At 43.1% G+C, this 22,504-nt stretch overlaps 1 protein-coding gene and 1 pseudogene across 1 annotated transcript in view; both read right to left on the reverse strand.

The window, feature by feature from the left end:
* Positions 1-19,651: 19,651 nt before the first annotated feature.
* ATF2 (activating transcription factor 2) overlaps positions 19,652-22,504 on the reverse strand; it is a 91,283-nt gene continuing 88,430 nt past the window's right edge. The window contains exon 15 of the transcript XR_004288788.1: positions 19,652-19,666. The gene's annotated coding sequence lies outside the window, so the exon portion shown is untranslated. The remainder of the gene's footprint in view (positions 19,667-22,504) is intronic.
* On the reverse strand, positions 20,311-21,166 carry LOC116597803 (annotated as a pseudogene).

Consider the following 22,504-nt stretch of genomic DNA (forward strand, 5'->3'; position numbering starts at 1 on the left):
GGTTATCATAAAACTTCCAAAGATTAGACTGAGTTGCTGGCAATAGTGTCAATTAAAGAAGATTATAACCCTTGGGTCCTCCGCTCATGCTCATCCCGTAGAGACCACATATTTAGCGCTTGGCCAGGTTAGAGAGCCTCGTGGAGAGGGAGAGGGAGGGAGATGGCAAACCTATAATCTGAAGAACAGATGAGAGCCTTTAGAATGCTTGCTCTGAATGACAGGAGACTCAGAGAAGATGACACTGCAGACTTCAGACACTTCAGATACCGGCCCGGGGAGGCCTTTTTCTGAATGCTCCAGAAGCCCAGCGTGGAAGGCTGCAGGGGGCAAACCCTAGCTCAGCGGGAGGATGTTCTCTTTGCCCTGTAGAGCAGAGCGGTCTGGTGATGGCGAGGGCTGCCCTGCAAACCTGCAAGCCCCTGAGCCTGAGAGGTGCAGGGTGAATAGGAGCTTAGGGACCCATTAGCAAAGAATTGTGGGAAGGATGGATCACCCAGGACTGCTCGGTTTCATTCCAGATTCTAAAACGATAGGACTCCTGGGATGCCTGGGTGGCTCAGTCAGTTAAGCCGCTGCCTTTGGCTCAGGTTACGATCCCAGTGGGATCGAGTCCAGCATAGGCAGGCTCCTTGCTCAGCGGGGAGCCTGCTATTCCCTCTCCCTCTGCCTGCCATTCTGCCTACTTGGGCTCCCTCTCTCTAGCAAATAAAAAAAAATAAAATCTTTTTAAAAATTAAGAAAAAAAGATACATGACTCTGTTTTGAGTTTTGGGTTTGTATTTTAGATTCAAAAGGGGTTAATCAAATACTTGACCAATGAGCTGCCTCTTTTGGAAAGTAGCAACAGCTACATATATTTGTTGGCTTTCGCCTGAAAGGTGGCATCAGAGTGGAAGAGCCACGGCTGCCACTCCCTCTCCCCCCAGGGCAGATTGTCCCCAGCTGGTCCTGTCTTTAGGCTTGTGCCCAAGCAGTTAGAGTTGAGCCTACTTTCACTATTGCTTTTACCTGTGGCCATGGCCTCCGAAGAACCAAACACTGGTTCTGTCCTGATGTGATGCTGAGATGAAGCCTTGTGAATCTATCTAATGGTAGTTTTTCAATTTGGTCCCTTTCCTCTCAGCCCTGGAAGCACAGAAGACAGGGTTGATGTTCAAATCTTGTCTGCCAGTACATTCTTTTCCGCAAAAAGAGTTTCCAGAATGTTTGCTCGCAGAACAACCAATGGCTAGTGGAGCCCACACTAAGGAAACATAATATAGGAATTAAAATAAATTGAGGAGGACCAGAATTAATCCATTTGCTCCACAGTGAAAGTCGCTTACTTTTTCTTTTAAAAAAACCTTCCTTCCTATCCTTCTCCAAACAGTGGTTCAACCTCTCCATGCTGCTTTAAAAAAAAAAAAAAAAAAAAGGAAGGTAGTATACTAAAACTCTTGTTTAAAAGTCTATTTTTTTTTTAAAAGGAATCTACTTCTTGTACATTATTGACCAAACAGCAATGAGAAACAGCCAAGTGCATATAAAGACCCATGTTCTGGCTCAAATAATTGAACATAAGGTGGTTTAACAGAAGTTCATGTAATAAGGCTCCTGAGTTCAGGGAGTGGCCGGTTAGCTGACTGCTGGTTCATGTGGAGCGAGTAGAAAGGCAAGGTTATCGTAACACTTCCAAAGATTAGACTGAGTTGCTGGCAATAGTGTCAATTAAAGAAGATTATAAACCTAGGGTCCTTTGAGATAGCCTATGGACACTGTGAGATAGATAGATAGATATAGATAAATAGAGAAAAGCAAATATCTTGCAATACAGAAATTCTTAATTAAACACAGCTGTTTATCAAAATAGCGGTAACAATTTCAACTTCTCAGACCTCTATTGTTGCCTTTCTTAGAAATTTTTTGTGTTGGTGCTTGTTTTTTTTCTGATTCTTCTGATTAAAGTAATATACAATCCTTGCTAAAAAAAATCTAGAATATTTGGAAAGAAAGTTATGAAAAAAGATTCTGGATTCAGAAAGTGAATATAAAAGTTAAAAGTGCACATTTTAGGTGGTTGATTTTACAATTATTAAAGTGCCTGAGTTGTTTTTACTCATAACACTTCTGACACTGAAGGTGTTGGGTTTTTTCCGCACATCAGTTGATCCTCCGACTCTCTAGACAACATCTAGATGTCCTACAGTTCAGCTCTGACGCGGACTTCCAGGAGTTAACACAGACCTGGCAGGACCGCCCAGCCAAAAGTCCGAGATGGTCACCCATACTTCTGACCAACCAACCGACTGTCAATCGGGGGTTCCCTTGATCCCCTCCTCCTCAGGTTCAATAATTTGGTAGAGTGGCTCACAGAACTCAGAAAAGCACTTTGCTTACTATTACTAGTTTATCATAAAGGACACACTTCAAGGCTAGCCAGCTAGAAGAGATGTACAGGGAAAGATATGTGGAAAGGGGCTTCCATGCCTTCTCTGGAAGGCCACCCTCCCAGCACCTTGATGTGTTCGCCAACCTGGAAGCTCTCTGAACCTCCATGGTTTAGGAGGTTTTATGGAGGTTTAAGTAGGTAGGCATGATTGATGCAATCATGGGCCATTACTGACTGAACTCAATCTCCAGTCCGTCTCCCCTTCCAGGAGGGCAGGGATGGGGGTGGACTGTTGGAACTATAAGTTCTCAACCCCGAATTCTGTCTTGGTTCAACCTTCATCCTGAAGCTGTCTAGCCACACACACCCCCACCCCATAGCAGACATCTCATGAGCATACACAAGACACTTACTGTTCTTTAGAGATTCTAAGGATTGTAGGAGGTGTGTGTCAGAAACCGGGAACAAAAACTAAATATATACTTATTAGTCCTCCTTTTAAAAATGTTTAAAATGCCCTAGCAATAGGTGCGGACAGATTAACCTACTTCTGAGGATCTTGAAACAATTTACAAATACCAGTCCTCTGACTCTAAAAAGGTAAAATGGGTCTTCTAGTTTTTAAAAGCATACGGATCCTTTTGAGCTCGTAGAGTTTGTACTGACCCAATGCATGCTTGAAACTTTGTGGATCCCTTTGCTAGAAGCGGACAGGATCACCAAAGAGCTCTGGGGCAGGCAAGAGAAGCTCAGCCCCCAAAGATCATCAGTCAAATACCTGGCTGACACATTTTAATTAAAGATATTCTGCTAACGGCTTTTCCTTCTTTGTATGGTTATAAATATCAGGCAGCTTAACTAACTTTTACTGGCAATTCCTGAGCCCAGGAGTTCTCGAAGTGTGGCCCCCAAGGAAAGCATCACCGGCAAATCACCTGGAATTTGTCAGAACTGCAACTTCTCAGCCCACCCCACACCTACTGAATCAGAAGCTCTGGGATGAAGCCCAGCAATCTGAGTTTTAACAAGGCCCTCCAGGTGATTCTGATGCTGATAACATTTGAGAACCTCGGCCTTAGGTACCGCCCCCCACGCCCCTCCCCCACCCCGTCCCAGCGCGGAGAGGAATTTGCTCTAATTGACTCAACATACTCAACTCCAATCACGTGTGTATCTGGACGAGGGTTGTGGTGACCATAATCCATAAAAACTCTCTAAGCTCTACACTGAAGATCTATCCATTTTACTTGATTTAATCAAACTTCAATTAAAAAAACAAACAAACACAAACTGTATTTCTAAGAAAGCTGGTTAGGGCTGGGCTTGTCCCTGTGAATGGGGGTCGTCAGACCCAGGAACCTCGGCTACAGTGGCCCTGTACCCTAACTTGGCCATGGTGGGCCATTCCACAGCACTGAGAGCGAAAGAGGTCTGTGGACAGCAGGCTCGCAGTGGGTCACTGACGTCGTGTAGCGGAGAGTTAGTCCCCAGGCAGTGGCCTCAGCTTGTTCAGTGGCACCGCGGGTCCGCCTCCCAGACGTGAACCACAAACACAGAAAGCCCTCGTGTGACACCTGGCAGCAGGTAGGAAGAGTAGCGGTCTCGAGCTGCAGAAGAGAAGGGAGAGAAACCCAGGAAGCTGCGATAAACCCCAGCTGATGTGGGCCGCGCGCACAAGTCTTGGGCAAGAGGGAAGCCACGGCCGTGAGTCACACACGCAAGGGGAACGGACCTGCCGAGGCAACCTCTGCTGCTGGCACAGCCCTCGAGGGGCTGAGAAAGGAGGAGGAGGGGAGCATCCGCCCTCTGTCCACGCTGTGAGAGCGAGGCGCAGAGCACCCCGCCCCAGCCCTCCCCCGGGACCCCGAGAACGCAGAAATCCTCCGCCTCAGCCCTGGGTTCCTCGTGCGTCCTGACATGGAAACGAGAACACCCTGCTCCCAGCGCCCATCCCGTCCCACCAAGCACAGCCTACTCGATCAGCCACCCCTCCTCCATTCTTACTCCGGGAATCCTCGCCCCACGCTGCAGGGGGGCGCACCTGGGCTAAGCCTCGCCCTGCGGCGCCGCGCGAGCCTCGCGCCGGGAACGCCCCGCGAGAACAACCGCGGAGGAAAACTGCACCAGCAGGTGGAGCCAGAGTCCCGGCGATGCTGTGCTCATGCGCGGCCACCGGTCCGCGCCTCTCCCAGCCGGCCGGGGTCCCCGCCGCCAACCCCGGTCTCCCCGCGTGCCATCTGCCCCCGCGATCTGTTTCCGAGCCTCTTGAGTTGCGTCAAACGTAACTTTTTGCATGCCCGGTTGAAATAGATACAAATGTAAAGTCAGTGGCATCTAAATTCCCTGTATTTCGCGGGGCATTTCAGCCTGGGAAGCAGGTCGCCCAGGCCCTACAGGCTCCAGCGCCCAAGCAGTTTTGTTTCTGAGGCTTCGATTGCTCTGGTTTCACTGTGGTGGATGCTTGTGGGTTCCGTTGGCTACCCAGCGTCCACCCTTTCTTTCTATGTCGGGTGACTCTTTCGTTGTCTCAGGTGTTGGTGGGGAACGGCTCCCTCCCGCTACAGAACCCGAAGTGGACAGGGAACCCCTCCCTCCGGTCCCCTGCGAGTTGGCATGAGAAGCTGGGGACCTGGCCTCAGCCAAGGGGATGCTGCCACCTGCGACTTAAACTTCAGCAAAAATGCAGAGATGAGGGACTACAGGGCGCTGTGCCCGCGTGTGAACTTGTCAGCTAACTAGTCAGGACTAGTTTCTCTTCCTAGTCTCCTCGGGCCACTTTAGTGCTTGCTGTACACTCCTCCCTTCTGTGAGACTTGGGCTCCTTTCCCCAGATCCCCCAAACTCTCCCAGGATCCCCACATCCCCCAGAAGCCATTGCTTTACATATTATTGAACAGAAATGAGGCCATCCCTAAAGTAACCACTGCCAGAGGGCCTGGGGTTGCAATGATTGCTTTGGGTAGGGGCCAGAGTTTCGTGAAGCACATTGAGGGCTGATTCCCCAGCAAAGGCAGGACTCAATGGACAGAGAAGAGGGCTGCGTGCTGGTGGGCAGACATCCATGAAGTCTGCTTTCCTACCTGGGACTCTATTACTTAGGACTTGCTCAGTGTGCTGGGTTTGGTAGTGGTCTATTCACTTATGTTCCTTTGGGTCTTGAGGAACACACACACACACACACACACACACACACACGGATTACTTACACTGATAAAAAATTGAGTTAAGATACCCCAGAACATAGGCTAGAAGAGAGACTTAGGGCTTCAGGAAAGAACACTAAGAGGAGCTAGTTACTTGGACCTTCACATGAGCTGTTTGATTATATCCAGAAATAACAAAGACACACTCTCACAACCCATGTTCCAGATTAATTAGCTTTTAAATTTTATTTCTTAATACCCCAAAAGTATTCTTGACCCCCAATCTTCCAAACAAAGAATAAAATGAGGAAAAAGCAAATTTAATACAAGCGGCAGTGGTGAGAATCCCACTCCAGCCACTGTACAGGACCATTGGCCATCAGCCTTCGTGTGATGGTCACTGCAAGGAACAAAGACAGCTCCAGAAGACATGTGACATGAGGGAGTTTTTCATAACCTGACAGTTCCGTGTCTAGAATTCTTTCTTTTTTTTTTTTTTTTTAAGATTTTATTTATTTATTTGACAGACAGATCACAAGTAGGCAGAGAGGCAGACAGAGAGAGAGGAAGTGAAGCAGGCTCCCTGCTGAGCAGAGAGCCTGGTGCAGGGCTCCATCCCAGGACCCTGGCATTATGACCCAAGCCGAGGGCAGAGGCTTTAACCCACTGAGCCACCCAGGCGTCCCCCCTCCCCCGCCTAGAATTCTTGTATCACTCTCGCCTAAATTCCTCTCTCCTAAGCACCAGTCTCTGCTATGTTTCTAGTTTTCTTTGGCATGAGTGTTCCATCTTTCAAGGGATTTGCCTTCCTTCCTCTTGCTCTCCCCAAGTGACATTTTGGCTCAGGATGAACCTCAAATTTCATAATGGCAGTGAGGAAGGATGGCCCAGTCCCTGTCATCTTGTGTTTGTTGATATCCCGAGGTCTTGTCTCTCTTATGGGCTGGAGCTCCCTGGCCTTGTGCCAGAATCCACAGACATTGGTGAGTCTTGCCTCCCATTGTCTTGACCCAACCACTTTTTCAGGCTCTCGAGTCTCTCAGCATCTCTGTGCCCCTTCTTCGGAGTCCAAGACCTTCTGGCTGTATTCCTTGTTCTATTCTAAAGGGTTTGGGCCCCTGAGACGCTGCCCCGGGGCACATGGATGCAAACAGTCCTCTCATCCGCTGCTGGGCTGTTTCCTGAGATGGCGGTGTTCTGGCACCATCCTCAACACAGCCAACGCTAGGAGGGTTGCAGCTGCCTTTGCCCTGCCCAGGAAAGCAGGAAACAAGCCCACGTGCTCTGAGTTTCTATCTGCTGGACATCGTCACTCCTGTACATCAGAATGTTGGCCCCAAAGTGGGGGTCAAGGAACAGACCCTCACACGTGTTGGGTACTCACCAGCCCCCAAATCTCTCCACGCCCCTTCCTAACCTGGAAGGCATGACTGTATGTCCTGTATGTCCCATCCTGCAGCTGCTCTTCTCAGCGGCTCTTCGGATGCTCTATAATTAATTTTCTCTGTGTAATTCTCAGTGTTTGGAGGCATCGCGAGAATCCCTGTCTCATTCAAGTGCTTCATTCTTGCAGTGGAAAGCCAGGCCTCTCACTACTACCTTTTCTCCATCAGGCTCTAAAATGTCTCTTTTGAAAGTCAAAATTGAGCTAGAACTTCTTTGCTCTAAACTGGATCCATCATCCCTCTGTAGGGCACTTAGAGAACTATGCTGCTTGACGGTTGGGGGAGAGGGCTAGGGGAAGAGATGAAAAGCATGTGATTTATTATTAAACATTACCCCATCACCAAATTCTAGCTCTGTTCCTTTCTAATTGTGTGAACTTGGGAAAATTATTTATCTGCCTAGAGACTCAGTTATAATTTGTAAATTAGAGAAAATGAATAGGACTTTATTCATGAGTTTGTGGTGAGGATGAAATGAGATCATTCATTTAAAGTGCTTGGTGTAGGGGCACCTGGGTGGCTCAGTGGTTTAAAGCCTCTCCCTTCAGCTCAGGTCATGATCTCAGGGTCCTGGCATGGAGCCCCGCATCGGGCTCTCTGCTCAGCGGGGAGCCTGCTTCCTCCTCTCTCTCTGCCTGCCTCTCTGCCTACTTGTGATCTCTGTCAAATAAATAAAATCTTTTTTTAAAAAAGTGCTTGGTGTAATACGTGGCACACACACGCGCGTGTGCGTACTTACCCCTCAATTCCATTTTGTGACAAGGCAGAGTGTCAGTGAACAATGAAGGGAACATAGTACAGATGTGCAACGACGACGAGGGGTTTGTCTCCGTGACAAGTACTAACAGGTTGCAGACTCCTTCAGTCCACCAGTTAGGCCAGTGGAGTGGATTCAACACCCAGGGAAATGTACTTGAAGAGTTGAAGGCCATCTCCAAGGCACAGCATTGTTCATAGGGGGAGCAAAATGAAGAGTAACCTTTGAGATGACCGGGGTGGGGGAAGGCAGGGGAGTGTGACATGAGAGCAGTCAAAGCATGAAATCCCTCCAGGAAGGAAGGAATGACCCCTTGAGCAAACGCTCCAGAGAGGCCTTCTGGGCCCGCATCCCCCCTGGCTAAGGAGTGAAGGCAGGTGAAGCATTGGGGGCCACAAGTGCCAACAGCCTGTAAAGAAGGAAAAGAGGCTGAAGACAGAGGTGGTCACTGAGTAAGTCTGAGGTGTGTCTGCTCTTAGGGTGGGAGAAACATCCCATCCTCACAGAGCCAGAGTCTGAGGAGTCGACGGGGAAGGAACTGGAGAAGGCAGAGGGGAGACCATCTTGAGGTGGCCTGAGGAGAGACGCCCAGATTCAGATGGGAGCATTAGTCTGGAGCTCCCTCAGCAAGAGGGAAGGAGACAGAGCGGAGGCGGTTGTTCGTAAGTGTGTAAAATTGGTGGCGGGAAGCTGGGTACATTCCCAGCTGCTGGATTCTCTTCTGTGAAGTCACAGGCAGGGCCGTCTCCTTCAGAGAGATGGGATGTGTATAAAGGGCCGGAGGTGACACAGGGCAGATGGTTGGGTGTCCACTGAGAAGGTGCACTGCGGCTCTCACTGATCTATCTAAGAAGGCAAACTATCATCACATGCTGCTTTGAAAATGAAAAACTTGAAATGTGGGAAGGATATTTTGGGGGTCTTCACAGTGGAGACAGTATTTATCCCACTGGCTATAAGCACTACATTGGAACACATGCATAAAGCAAGGAGTGTTCCATGACATTTGGCGCAACAGGATTTTATCTACCCAGGTTTTTGCAGCCGTAAGCCCTCCCCAAACCCCAATTATGTAAGCTCTTTAATGTTTTAATATTAAACTAAAGTTACCTGGTTAAAAAAACAAAAAAAAAGCAACAACAAACTGAGTGAATGGATCCCAGATTTTCTACAAGAAACTGATGTTCCCTCGACTTCCAAAATACATCCATCTACCACTAGGTGGTGTTTTGTTCAATTAATTCAAAAGTAAAATTTTCACTTGATTCCTTTCAGAAGGAAAATGTACTGAAAAGTAAACATGATACCACCTGCATTTCAATCCTAATACCTACTTTCCGACTAACTCCAATTTTCTAGACTAGTGTTGGTATAAATGAAAACTGCCCTTTCCCTAAGTGCTGCACACTGTTCCATCTGTCTTTAAATAGAGTGGAAATGAGTAGGTCTCTTTTTTTCTCCCCTCTAAAGGACCCAGGAAATGGCATGATGCAGGAGGCAGGCCCTCTGAGGAAGAGAAGCATGAATGTTTCCTGAGAGACCACTTTGTGTTTACAATGCTTATACGATTCTTATAAAATGAAAATTTTGTATTTAAAACATCAAAATCCCAGGGCGCCTGGGTGGCTCAGTGGGTTAAGCCTCTGCCTTCGGCTCAGGTCATGATCTGAGAGTCCTGGGATCGAGCCCTGCATCGGGCTCTCTGCTCAGCGGGGAGCCTGCTTCCCCCTCTCTCTGCCTGCCTCTCTGCCTACTTGTGATCTTGATCTCTCTCTCTCTCTGTCAAATAAATAAATAAAATTAAAAAAAAATAAAACATCAAAATCCCTTTGGGGCGCCTGGGTGGCTCAGTCGGTTAAGCGTCTGCCTTCAGCTCAGGTCATGGTCCCAGAGTCCGGGGATTGAGTCCTACATCTGCGGGGAGCCTACTTCTCCCTCTCCCTCTGTCTGCTGTTCCCTCTGCTTGTGCTCTGTCAACTTAAATAAATACAATTTTAAAAAAAATCAAATTCCCTTTTAAATGAAAAATATTGACTGGTTTTTTTTTTAACCTCCTTATTTAAAAGTGCTTTTTTTAAACCTCCTTATTATTAAAAGTGCCTACCACTCCTAAGGTAAACGTACTAAGTCTGCAACAAATTCATTACTTAACTAAAACCAGGCACCTGGGTGGCTTAGTCAGTTAGGCATTCTGCTCCTACTTTCAGCTCAGGTGATGGTCTCAGAGCCCTGAGGTGGAGCCCCACATTGGCTTCCCCCACAGCATGGAGTCTGCCTGGGATTCTCTCTCTCCATCTGTTTTTGCCCCTCCACACAACTCCCGTGCAAGCTCTCTCTCTCATAAATAAATCTTAAAAACAAAGAAAACAAACCTAACTTTATGAAACCAACATTATGGATCTCTTATGAAAGTACTCCCAGCTAGAGTAACTATTTAGGTAAAATAAATACATTTTCTCTCATTAAAAATAGCAAAATAGGATTTTATGTAAGAACCCAAAGACTTCCTTTCCCTCTGTGTCCAACCTGAGTTGCAACCCGAAGTCTGCTGATTACCAGCTCCATGACCTTAGACAAGCCTCTCCCACTCTAAACCGAGGCTCTTCTGCCCATAATGCCAATATCCGTCTCCCGAGACCGTTAGGGTGAACAAAATATTTTTTTAATGTTGGGAAGGTTTTGGTACAGAATGCTTGATAAATAGCAGATATTAAGTTCAAGCGCATTTTTTCTTTTAGAATCAGTGCTAATTCTGCTTGAAAATGCTACCTAACATAGAGGAGCTGTGTAGGCTCTCTCATTTGCTTTCCCCCTTCTGCTTGGTTCAGGTGCAGATCAGACCCCCGGGTGAGGCTCCATCCCTTCTCCATTGTCCTAAGAACTCCCAGCACTTTCACCATTTTGTGATGTTCTTTGACTTTGTTGAGGAGTGGGGGTGACATGGGCAAGGACCCCATAACTTCCCCCAACTCCAGCCATCTTTACTGCCACCCAAAGCCTGTTCCCCTTTCAAATGAGCCCAATTCTCTGTCATCTCATGTCATCCAACTCCCCCACTCCCCAGCATCTCCTGTTTCTCAGACTGGAGCACCCACGACAGCTCAGTCTGCTTTCCCCCATCCCTTCTAGACTTCCATGAAACAAAATCACCTGATCTTATGACCCTCGGGGAAACAAACAGGCTCAGCAAAGTCCTGAAATCACCCAATATATTCCACATTTATGCTAACTCCTCCCCTAACCTCACTGACAAAGATGCCCCTGGGACCCTACAGCAGATGCTGGAGGAGTGTGCAGGGTCAGGGCCATTGGCAAGAAACAAACCAACTTTGAGGACTTTTGAGAACCACACATTTACCCCAGGACTCTACCCCAAGCCCCAGCTTGGTGGACTTGGGGCTTTCCTTCCAGTGTACCCAAACCTACTTTTACACAGTTGAAAGAGCTCTTCTAAATCAGTGATTAGATACATCGCCTTCCTCCCCTGGCTGCCCAGATGGGCAAAGAACCAAAATCTGTCTATTGGAGAAGCCCCAGCCCCAGGCTGTGCACATTGTGCCTGGGCCGCTTCCTCTTGTAGCAGGAGGCAGGCTGGTGAGAAGGTCCTAGGCCTGGAGCCTCTTTGGTGAGGGTGATGGCAGGTGATGTTAGGTGACCCAGAGCACACCGGCCCAGCTGACTGCCTGTGGCAATGGCATCTGGTTACAGAGTCCAAAGAGAGCTCAAGACGAAGCGAGAGCTAAGAGGCCACAAGGACTTTCTGATGGTCACTGGCCACGTCAGCCTGCTGTGTGGGGCTGTGTTCTCAGGCTGCGCAATCCCCCACACCAGCCCTTCTGACTGGCAGGTATACTGGAAGTCTGCCATATAATGTCAGGAGAGCTCCAAAGGACATCTAACTTCAAATCCAACTGTCGGCTGTGGGAATGGGAGTCTTCTTTATTCATGGCACTGGTCTTTATAGCTCCACTAGGTATTAACATATTTCAAATATTGGGGTGCTTGGGTGGCTCAGCGGGTTAAGCGTCCAACTCTTGATTTCAGCTTAGGTCATGATCTCAGGGTTGTGAGATTGAGCCCCATGTTGGGTTCATGCCGGGTGTGGAGCCTGCTTGAAATTCTCTCTCTCCCTCTGCCCCTTCTCCCTGCTGCACACTCTCAAAAAAAAAAAAAAAAATTCACATATTATATATCTATTTTTACGTATGGGGAAGAGATAGGGTTTTGTTCTACGTTAGCTGTACCTGCCATCCTGAAGTTCTCTCCAACAATAACAAACATAGAATTCCAAAATTAAAAAAAAAAAAAAGTTAATTGGGAAAGCACTAGTTTTATTTTCCTTTAAAATATATTTATTTCATGGGACGCCTGGGTGGCTCAGTTGGTTGGACGACTGCCTTCGGCTCAGGTCATGATCCCGGAGTCCCGGGATCGCGTCCCACATCAGGCTCCCAGCTCCATGGGGAGTCTGCTTCTCCCTCTGACCTTCTCCTCGCTCATGCTCTCTCTCACTGTCTCTCTCTCAAATAAATAAATAAAATCTTTAAAAATATATATATATTTATTTCACCTTACCCTATTCATCTCTTTTTACATGGTTATGATTAGAACATAAATTATTTTAATTCTTGTTTAATATTCACTCGGTTTCCAGGCAATGCTTTTGCAGTGAATTTCTTAGTAGCTTCAGTGTGTTGTTCATCAAGTAGAACATAATCTAATTTACAGTTAGATCTGATCTTAAGATCTTGAAATTATTTAAAAATTCCTAACTATGACTCTCCTTCTAAATACAATTTTTGTAGTAGACTTTCCACTTAGGAAGATACAAGAGTTGTTCTTGTAAGTTTTAGAAAGAAGTTCTATACTTTGAAAGGAGTTGCTTAAATTGGGTCCATTTTGGTTTGTCTTGAAGGAGTACAATGTAGTGCTAGATTGACACCTTTCCTCTGTCCAAAGGAGTATTTTTTTTTTACTTTTAACTTTTAATAAAAAAATTTTAAATAAATTCTAATAAATTTTAAAAAATAAATTAAATTTTACTCTTTTTTTTCAAGATTATTTATTTATTTGACACAGAGAGAGAGATCACAAGTAAGCAGAGAGGCAGGCAGAGAGAGAGGAAGGGAAGCAGGCTCCCCGCTGAGCAGAGAGCCCGACGTGGGGCTCGATCCCAGGACCCTGGAATCATGACCTGAGCCGAAGGCAGAGGCTTTAACCCACTGAGTCACCCAGGCGCCCCTAAATTTTACTTTTAATATTTAACTCAAATGAAAGAGTGGATCTCAGAAGCATGATGAATGTTAGAGAAACCGGTCCACAATGACATTTTAGGGCATCAAATCCCTGGCCATTTATCTCAAATACTAATCAACTAAATCTGCTCTTGCTACAATTATTTGCAATTATTTAAGAGTATGAATAGCCTCATAAGAAGTAACATAAGGGGACAGGAATTTGGTCATGCTGCTTGAGTGACCTCAGCCCTACAACTCTAGGAAACTGAATTCTGTAAATAGCAGTGAGTTGGGACGAGGATATGAAGCCTCCAGTGGGATTACAGGCCCAGCCAATAGCTTGATTTCAGCCTGTGAGACTTAAAGCAGAAGCCAGTGCTGCTATGCCCAGACTTCTAAAAAACCGAGATAATAAATAGGTATTGTTGTGAGGTGATAAGTTTGTGGTAATTTATTGTACAAATAGAAAATGAATGCATCTGGGGTGCCTGGGTGGCTCGGTTGGGCGACTGCCTTCGGCTCAGGTCATGATCCTGGGGTCCAGGATTGAGTCCCGCATCAGGCTCCCAGCTCCACAGGGAGTCTACTTCTCCCTCTGACCTTCTCCTCACTCATGCTCTCTCTCTCAAATAAATAAATAAAATATTAAAAAAAAAAGAAAATGAATGCATCTTTTACCCAATGCTTTTTGTTTTATTGAGTTATCATTGACATTTAACATGAAATTAGTTTCAGGTGTACAACATAACGATTTAATATTTGTACATACTGCAAAATGATCACCACAGTAAGTCTAGTTAATATCCATCACCATACATAGTTATCACATCTTTTTCTTAGGATAAGAACTTTTAATATTTATTCCCTTAGCACCTTTCATATATGCATTGTAATATTATTAACTAATAGTCACCATGCTGTATATTATATCCCCACTGGATTGCAAGTTTGTACATTTTGACCCCTTGTACCCATTTTGACCGTCTGGCAACTATCACTCTGTTCTCTGTATCTATGAGCTCAGGGTATGTTTTTATTTTATGAAGATTCCACATAAAGGAGATCGTACAGTATTTGTCTAGGTCTGACTTATTTCATTTAGCATAATCCATGTTGTCACAAATAGCAAGATTTTCTTCACTTTTTTATAGTACTCCATTGTGTGTATATATACACACTGAATGTATACACACATTCATCCATCTAAGAACACTAAGGTTATCTCCATAGACTGGCTACTTTAAGCAATGCTGTAATGAACATGAGGGTACATCTATTTTTTTCAAGTCAGTGTTTTAATTTTCTTTGGATAAATACCCAGAAGTAGAGTTGTGGACCATATGGTATTTCTCTCTCTCTCTCTTTTTTTTTTTTTGAGGAACCCCGATATAGTTCTCCACAATGGCCACACCAATGTACATTCCCAACAGTGCACAAGGGTTCCCTTTTTCTCCACATTCTCACATTTCTCCACATTCTGCCCATTATTTCCTTCTGATAATAGCCATTCAAAAGTGCTATCTCATCATGGTTTTAATTTGCATTTCCTTGATGATTTGTGATATTGGCCATCTTTATGTCTTCTCTGAAAAAATGTCTATTTGGTTCTTCTGCTATTTTTCTATCAGATTTTGGGTTTTCACTGTTGAGTAGGAGTTCTTATACTTGCTTTGTATGAGTTCCTGATATATTTTGGATATTTCTCCTGATCAGACATATGATTTGCAAATATCTTTTTCCCATTCTACAGACTGACTTTTCATTTTGTTGATGGTTTTCTTTGCTGAGAGAAACCTTTCAGTTTGATGTAGTCCCACTGGTTTATTATTTTATTTTATTTTTTAAAGATTTTATTTCTTTAAAGGAGAGAGAGAGAGAGCATGAGAAGGGAGAGGATCAGAGGGAGAAGCAGACTCCCTGCTGAGCAGGGAGCCCGATGCAGGACTCGATCCCAGGACTCCACAATCACGACCTGAGTGAGAGGCTGTAGCCCAACCAACTGAGCCACCTAGGCAACCCAGCACTCGTTTATTTTCGCTTTTGCTGTCTTTGCCTTTGATGTCAAATCCAAAAACTCATCATCAACACTGATGTTGAGAGCTTACTGCCTACGTTTTCTTCTAAGAATTTTATGAGTTTTACTGTATGGTTTAAGATAGTGGTCATTTCACTCTCTTGCTTGTGACCCTCCAGTTCTCCCAACACCATTTCTTGAAGAAATTATTGTCCTTTCCCCATTGTATATTCTTGGCTTCCTTGCTGTAAATTAATTGATCTTATGTGCATGACCGTACTTCTGGGCTCTCAATTCTGTTCCATTGATGTGTCTGTTTTTATGACATATCATACTGTTTCAATTATAGCTTTGTAATGTAATTTGAAATCAAGGAGAATGATGCCTCAGCTTTGCTCTTCTTTCTCAAGATTGTTTTAGCTATTTGGGGTCTTTTGTGTTTCCACACAAATTTTAGAATTGTGTTTTCTACTTCTGTGAAATTTTGTAGGGATTGCATTCAGTCTATAGATTGCTTTGGGTAGTATGGACATTTTAACAATCTTTATTCCTCCAGTTTGTGAGCACAGAATATCTTTCCATTTATTTGTGTCTTCTTCGATTTCTTTCATCAACATCGTATAGTTTTCAGCATATAGATTTTTTGCCTCCTTGGTTAAGTTTATTCCCAGGTATTTTATTCTTTTTGATGCAACTATAAATGTGATGGCTTTCTTAATTTCTTTCTTCATTGTTAGTGTATAGAAATGCAACAGATCTTTGTGTATTCATTTTGTAAGCTGCAACTTTACTGATTTCAATTATTAGCTCGCAAAGGTTTTTTTTTTTTTTTTGGTTGAGTCTTAGGGTTGGGTTTTGTATATTATGTCATCTGTATGTCGTGGCAATTTCACATCTTCCTTTGCAATCTGGATGCCTTTTCTTTGTCTTGCCTAGTTGCTCTGGTTAGGAATTCCAGTACTATGTTGAATAAAAGAGCAGACTGGCATCTTTACCTTGTTCCTAATCTTACAGAAAAAACTTCCAGCTTTTCACTCCTGAGTATGATGTTAGTTGTGGGCTTGTCAGATATGACCTTTATTATGTTCAGGTAGTTTTTCTTGTATACTCACTTTGAGAGGTTTTATCATAAATGGATGTTGAATTTTGTCAAATGCTTTTCCCAGCATCTTTTGGGATAATCATGTGATTTTTACTATTCATTTTTTAATGTGGCCTATCACATTGACTTGCATGCCTGGAATAAATCCCACTTAATCATGAAATATGATTCTTTTTTTTTTAAGACTTTATTTTTATTTATGAGAGAGAGAGAGAGAAACATAAAGCGAATGTGAATGCAGAGGGAGAGAGACAAGCAAAATCCACACTGAGTGTGGAGCCCAGCATGGGGCTAGATCTCAGGACCCTGAGATCATGACCTGAGCTGAAACCAAGAGTCAGATGCTTAACCGACTGAGTCACCAGATGCCCCTCTATGATTCTTTTAATGTCTTGTTGAATTTGGTGGGCTAATATTTTGTTGAAGATTTCTGTATCTATGTTCATAAGGCACAGGGACCTGTATTTTCTTGTGACACCCCTGTCTGGTTTTGGTGCCATGTTGTTTATTCTCCACATAGTTTTGAATTTTAGAATTCCATTTTCTAAAAAAATTATCTCTTTATCAAGTTCTTAAGTTATTTCAATGGAGTTGTTATTCTACTATTTTATCTCTCTGCTGAATTTAATCCCCTTTCCTCCCTAACATTGTTTACCTGTTTATTCAAGTAGAACATTATAAACAGAAAAGTACACCAGCCATAATCCTTTCTTTCAGTTTTTAAACTATTTCTTACCCAGGGTTTTGTCTTTTCCTCCCTTCCTTCCTTCCTCAAAGCCAACTTTGGGTGTTGTTACTCCTTTCATTTTTTAAATATACACTTCCACTGGTATTGTCCTTTAAAAATTATTTTTTAAGTATTCTTTGTTATTATTTTCATAAATTAAGTTAGATTGTTAGCCCATTTTTAGCCTTTCTTCTTTTCCTTCCATCTATGCACTGTATGTACTAATTTAGCAGGAAGCCACAGGTTTTGACATGTTGGGTTTTCAATCTTTTATCTTTGCCTTCACTCTTAAGTAACAGTTAAATAACAGAATTCTGGGTTGACTGTCATTTATTTCTCAGTGTTTTTCAATTTTTAAAATAAGCTTTTTCTGGGAAAAATTCAAAAACACCAAGTAGAGAAATAATACTATTGTATTAGAAATTAGCAAGGATTCTTTAGCACTTTGAAGATATTATTCCCTTTTCCTCTGATCTCTGTTTTAAGTCCATTGTCATTTTTTGGTTCTTATTCCTCTGTGGGACAGTATCTTTCCTCTGCTTTTAAGATTTCTTTGTCTTTGGTGTTCTAAAGTATTAACGTGATGTGACCAGAAGAGATTTAAATTTATGTAAACTGTTTCTTGACTTTGAGGATTCATGTCTTTAATGTATTGTAGGTAATATTGTCATTATCTCTTTGAATATAATCTCTCCCATTCTTTTAATTCTTTTCTTCTGGAATTCCTATTAGACTCATGTAGCAGCTTCTTATTCTACTGTCTCACAACCTCTCCTATTTCCTATGCTCTTGATACACTGTATAATTTCTTCAGGTCTAATTTGAGTTTACTATTCTCTGCTTCTAGTCTACAGTTAACATACACTGACCTTTTAATTTTTTAAAAGATTTTAAAAGATTTATTTGACAGAGGGAGAGAGGAAAAGAGAGAGAGAGAAAGAGAACAAGCACAATCAGGCAGAGTGGTAGGGAAAGCGAGAAGGAGAAGCAGAATCCCGGCCGAGCATGGAGCCCAACATGGGACTTGATCCCAGGACTCTATGATCATGACCTGAGCCAAAGGCAGCCACTTAATGACTGGGCCACCCAGGTGTTCCCTGAGGTTGATTTCTTACTTAAAATGAGGATAGGGGAGCCTGGGTGGCTCAGTTGCTTGAGCATGTGACTCTTGACTTTGGCTCAAGTCATGATCTCAGGGTTGTTGGATTGAACTCCACGTTGGACTCCCTACTGAGTGTGGAGTCTGCTTGGGAATCTCTCTCTCCCTCAGCCCCTCTCCCATGCACACACTCTTTCTCTCCGGCATGAATAAATAAATCTTAAAAAAAAAAAAATGAGGTGGGGCGCCTGGGTGGCTCAGTGGGTTAAAGCCTCTGCTTTCGGCTCAGGTCATGATCCCAGGGTCCTGGGATCGAGCCCCGCATCGGGCTCTCTGCTCAGCAGGGAGTCTGCTTTCCTTCCTCTCTCTCTGCCTGCCTCTCTGCCTACTTGTGATCTCTGTCAAATAAATTAAAAAAAAATTTTTTTAAATAAAAAACTTTAAAAAATGAGGTAATGCTATCTTCACAATTCAGAGGTTCTAATAAATTAGTATCTATAAAAGTACTAAATATATTATAGAGCACCACAGAAATGAATTATACTATCTTAGTTCTCTTCTGACCACTCTGCCTTTTCTCTCCCATTATATGGTAATATTCAAGACTTGATCTTCTGCCTGTCTTCCATTACATCTTGTCTTTCAAATAATTCAAGGTAATTAATTCAGTCTCAGGATTTTAATTATCAACTTTTAAATCTGTTGTCAATTATTTTTTCTTACTAAAACAACAGTACCATCATAGGGTTTTGATGATGCCTGAATGAGATAAATGGAGGTACCCTATTAAACAATATACTCAATAGCGACTGTTATTACATTTTTATGTGCTTACTGGATATTTACATTTTTTAAAATTCCAGCATAATATTAGTTTTAGTTGTGCAATATAGTTGTTCAACAATTCTATACTTTGAACCACTGCCCCTCACCTCTTCTCTGGTAACCACCAGTTCTCTATATTTGAGTGTTTTGTTTGTTTGTTTGTTTGGTTCTATTTTCCTTGTTCATTTGTTTTCTCAAATTCCACGAGTGAAATCATATGGTATTTTTTTTAAATTTCAGTTAGCATTATGCCCTCTAGATCCATCCAAGTTGTTGCAAATGGCAAGATTTCATTTTTTTTTTTTAATGGTAGGGTAATATTCCACGGGGGACCCCCCCTCCCATATACCACTTCTTTATCCATTCACCTATCAATGGACTTGGTTTGCTTCCATGATTTGGCTATTGTAAATAATGCTGCAATAAACATCCGGATGCATGTATCTTCTTGAATTCGTGTTTTTGTATTCTTTGGGTAAGTACCCAGCAATGGAATTACTGGATCATATGGTATTTCTATTTTTAACTTTTTGAGGAAACTCCATACTCTTTTCCACAGTAGCTGCACCAGTTTGCATTCCCACCAAGTACAAAAGGGTTCCTTTTCTTCCATATCCTTGCCAACACTTGTTTTGATTCTTGTGGTTTTGATTTGCATTTCCCTGATGATGAGTGATGCTGAGAGTCTTCTTATATGTCTGTTGGCCATCTGTATATCTTCTCTGGAGAAATGTCTGTTCATGTCTTCTGCCCATTTTTTTTTTTAAGATTTTATTTATTTTTTGACAGATTGAGGAGCTCACAAGTAGGCAGAGAAGCAGGCAGAGGGGGAAACAGGCTCCCCGCCAAGCAGCAAGTTCGATGTGAGGCTTGATCCCAGGACTCTGAGATCATGACCTGAGCTGAAGGCAGACGCTCAACCCACTGAGCCACCCAGGGGCCCCATCTTCTGCCCATTTTTAAACTGGATTATTTGCTTTTGGGTATTGTGTAAATTCTTTATATATTTTTGATACTGTTCCCTTATCAGATATATCATTTGCAAATACCTTCTCCCATTCTGTAGGTTTTTTGTTTTGTTGATAGTTTGCTGTGCAGAAGCTTTCTTATTTTGATGTAGTCCCAATAGTTTACTTTTGCTTTTGATTCCCTTGCCTTAGAAGACGAATCTAGAAAAATGTCACTATGGCTCATGTCAGAGAAATACTGCCTATGCTCTCTTCCAGGATTTTTATGGTTTAAGGTCACTCATTTAGAGCTTTAATTCATTTTGAGTTTATTTTTGTGTATAAGTGTAAGAAAGTGATCCAGTTTCCTTTTTTTGCATGCAACTATCCAATTTTCCAAATATCATTTGAAGAGACTGTCTTCTGCCCCATTGTATATCCTTGCCTTTTTTTGTTATTGATTAACCATGTAATTGTGGGCTTATTCCTGGGCTCTCTATTCTGTCCTTTTGAGCTATGTCTATTTTTGTACCATTCCATATTGTTTTGATTACTATAGCCTTGTAGTATTTCTTGAAATCTTGGGATTGTGATACTTCGTTTTGTTTTTTCAAGATTGTTTTGGCTATTTTGGGGTCTTTTTGGGGGGAGGAGGGGGGATTTAATGTGTGATCTTATTTGTCACTCTTAGAAAATCTTATTTTTGAATGGACTCAGACATAGAGGTAGAAGCTCTCAGAGAGGACAGCCTCTGTCTCTTGGCAATCTGTTCCTGGCGTTTTTCTTTGGCCCCCCTTCATTCTCTTGGCCAAAAGTTTAGCATATCCTGCAGCCTCTTCCTTGTTTTTCTTAGTGTGCTGTTTCTTCAAAGCAATACGCCGATGTTTCTGTTGAAGGACACATGGAGTAACAAGATGCTGTATCTTGGGCGCTTTGGTTCTCGGTTTCTTACCTTCTTTGTTTAAGGGCTTTCTCACAACATACTGGTGGGCATCATCTTCTTTAGAGAGATTGAAGAGTTTGTGGATTCTGCTGGCTCTTTTGGGGCCCAGGCGTCAAGGCACAGTAGTATCAGTGAGTCCAGGAATACCCTTCTCCCCTTTCTTTACAATGACCAAGTTGATAACACTGAGATTGGCATCCACGAAGCAACCCCGAACAGATTTGCGCTTTCTCTCTCCCGTCCTCCTTGGTCTGAAGCAGGAATGCCCCTTACTCAGCATCAGGCGGACACGGCCATAGGTCAAGACACCCTGCTTCATGGGAAAGCCTTGTCATTGCCACCACCGATTCGGACCACATAACCCTTCCATTCTTCACCGAGGGCGTCCGCAGCAACTTCTGTGGCCATACCCTTCTCATAAAAGGTACGAAGTTTGCGTTCATCGTCCACTTCAATGAGTTTCTGGCAACCAGTAGCTGGGAAAGAGATGTTCAGCTTCATCCTGAAGCAGCCTACTGCCTCCGAGGCACCACGAAAAAAAGCTATTTCGGGTCTTTTGTGTTCCATACAAATTTTCGTATTTGTTCTAGTTCCATGAACAATGTTGATGGTATTTTGATAGGGATTGCATTAGATCTATAGATTGTTTTGGGTAGTATGTTAACAATATTTGTTCTCCCAATCCATAAGCATGGAATATCTTTCCAATTGTTTGTGTCATCTTCAGTTACTCTCACTGATGTTTTATAGTTTCCAGAGTACAGATCTTCCACCTCCTCGGTTAAGTTTATTCCTAGGTACTTTACTCTTTTTGATGCAGTAAGAAATGAAATTGTTTATTTAATTTCTCTTTCAGCTACTTCGTTAGTGTATAGAAATGCAACAGATTTCTGTATGTTGATTTTGTATCCTGTGACTTTACTGAATTCACTCACAGCTTCTAGCAGTTTTTTGGTGTAGTCTGGACATTTAATCTCCAAAATACTAAACACCCATTAGCTCCCTTTCCCAACTTACTTATTCTTGTAAGTGACACCACTAGTCTTTTCAAGCCTGAGAAATGGAGTCTTCTTACTTTGCTTTTCATCATCTCCCTTTTAGTTGATTAATTCCGTAGGTACTTCTGGCAAAATATTTCCTACACTTATTCCTTTTGCTACTTATTGGCCCTTCTTCCCTTCTTCCCTCATGCCTGAATTACTGCAACTTGGTAGCCGGTTTCCATGTGGGCCAACCTTCCTACTATTGTCTGTTCCTTAAAACACTTTCCTAATGTCCCTTTTCTGAAAGTCAATGGTTTGCTAGGTTTAGTAGCCCCAGTCAACCTTAAGGGCCTTCTATAATCTAGACTACTAGTCATAGCAGGCATACAGATGTCTTTTATGCAAGTTCTCATAGAACAATGTCATTTCAACAATAGCACACTACTTTTGAAGTACTCATAAAGGATCTACAAATAAAACACATTAATGAGGGGCGCCTGGGTGGCTCAGTGGTTTAAGCCTCTGCCCTCGGCTCAGGTCATGATCTCAGGGTCCTGGGATCGAGCCCCGCATCGGGCTCTCTGCTCAGCAGTGAGTCTGCTTCCCCCCTCTCTGCCTGCCTCTCTGCCTACTTGTGATCTGTCAAATAAATAAATAAAATCTTAAAAAAAAAAAACACATTAATGAAAGTGATACTGGAAACTTATCTTCAAAATTGTCATCTAATGTTACTTTGTCACAAATACACTCTAGTCCATAAAAAAAGAATTACAGCCAGTTTTACTTACCTTTACTATCACGGGAAGAACTTTAGAGCTTTGTTTGCAATGTAACTTCAGCTATTGACAAGGATGTTTATGCTTTAGCAGACTGACTCATGGTGATGGAAGTCACCTCAGAAACCATTAGTT

The sequence above is a fragment of the Mustela erminea genome, chromosome 8, assembly GCF_009829155.1.
Source record: "Mustela erminea isolate mMusErm1 chromosome 8, mMusErm1.Pri, whole genome shotgun sequence".
NCBI classification, from domain to species: Eukaryota; Metazoa; Chordata; class Mammalia; order Carnivora; family Mustelidae; genus Mustela; species Mustela erminea.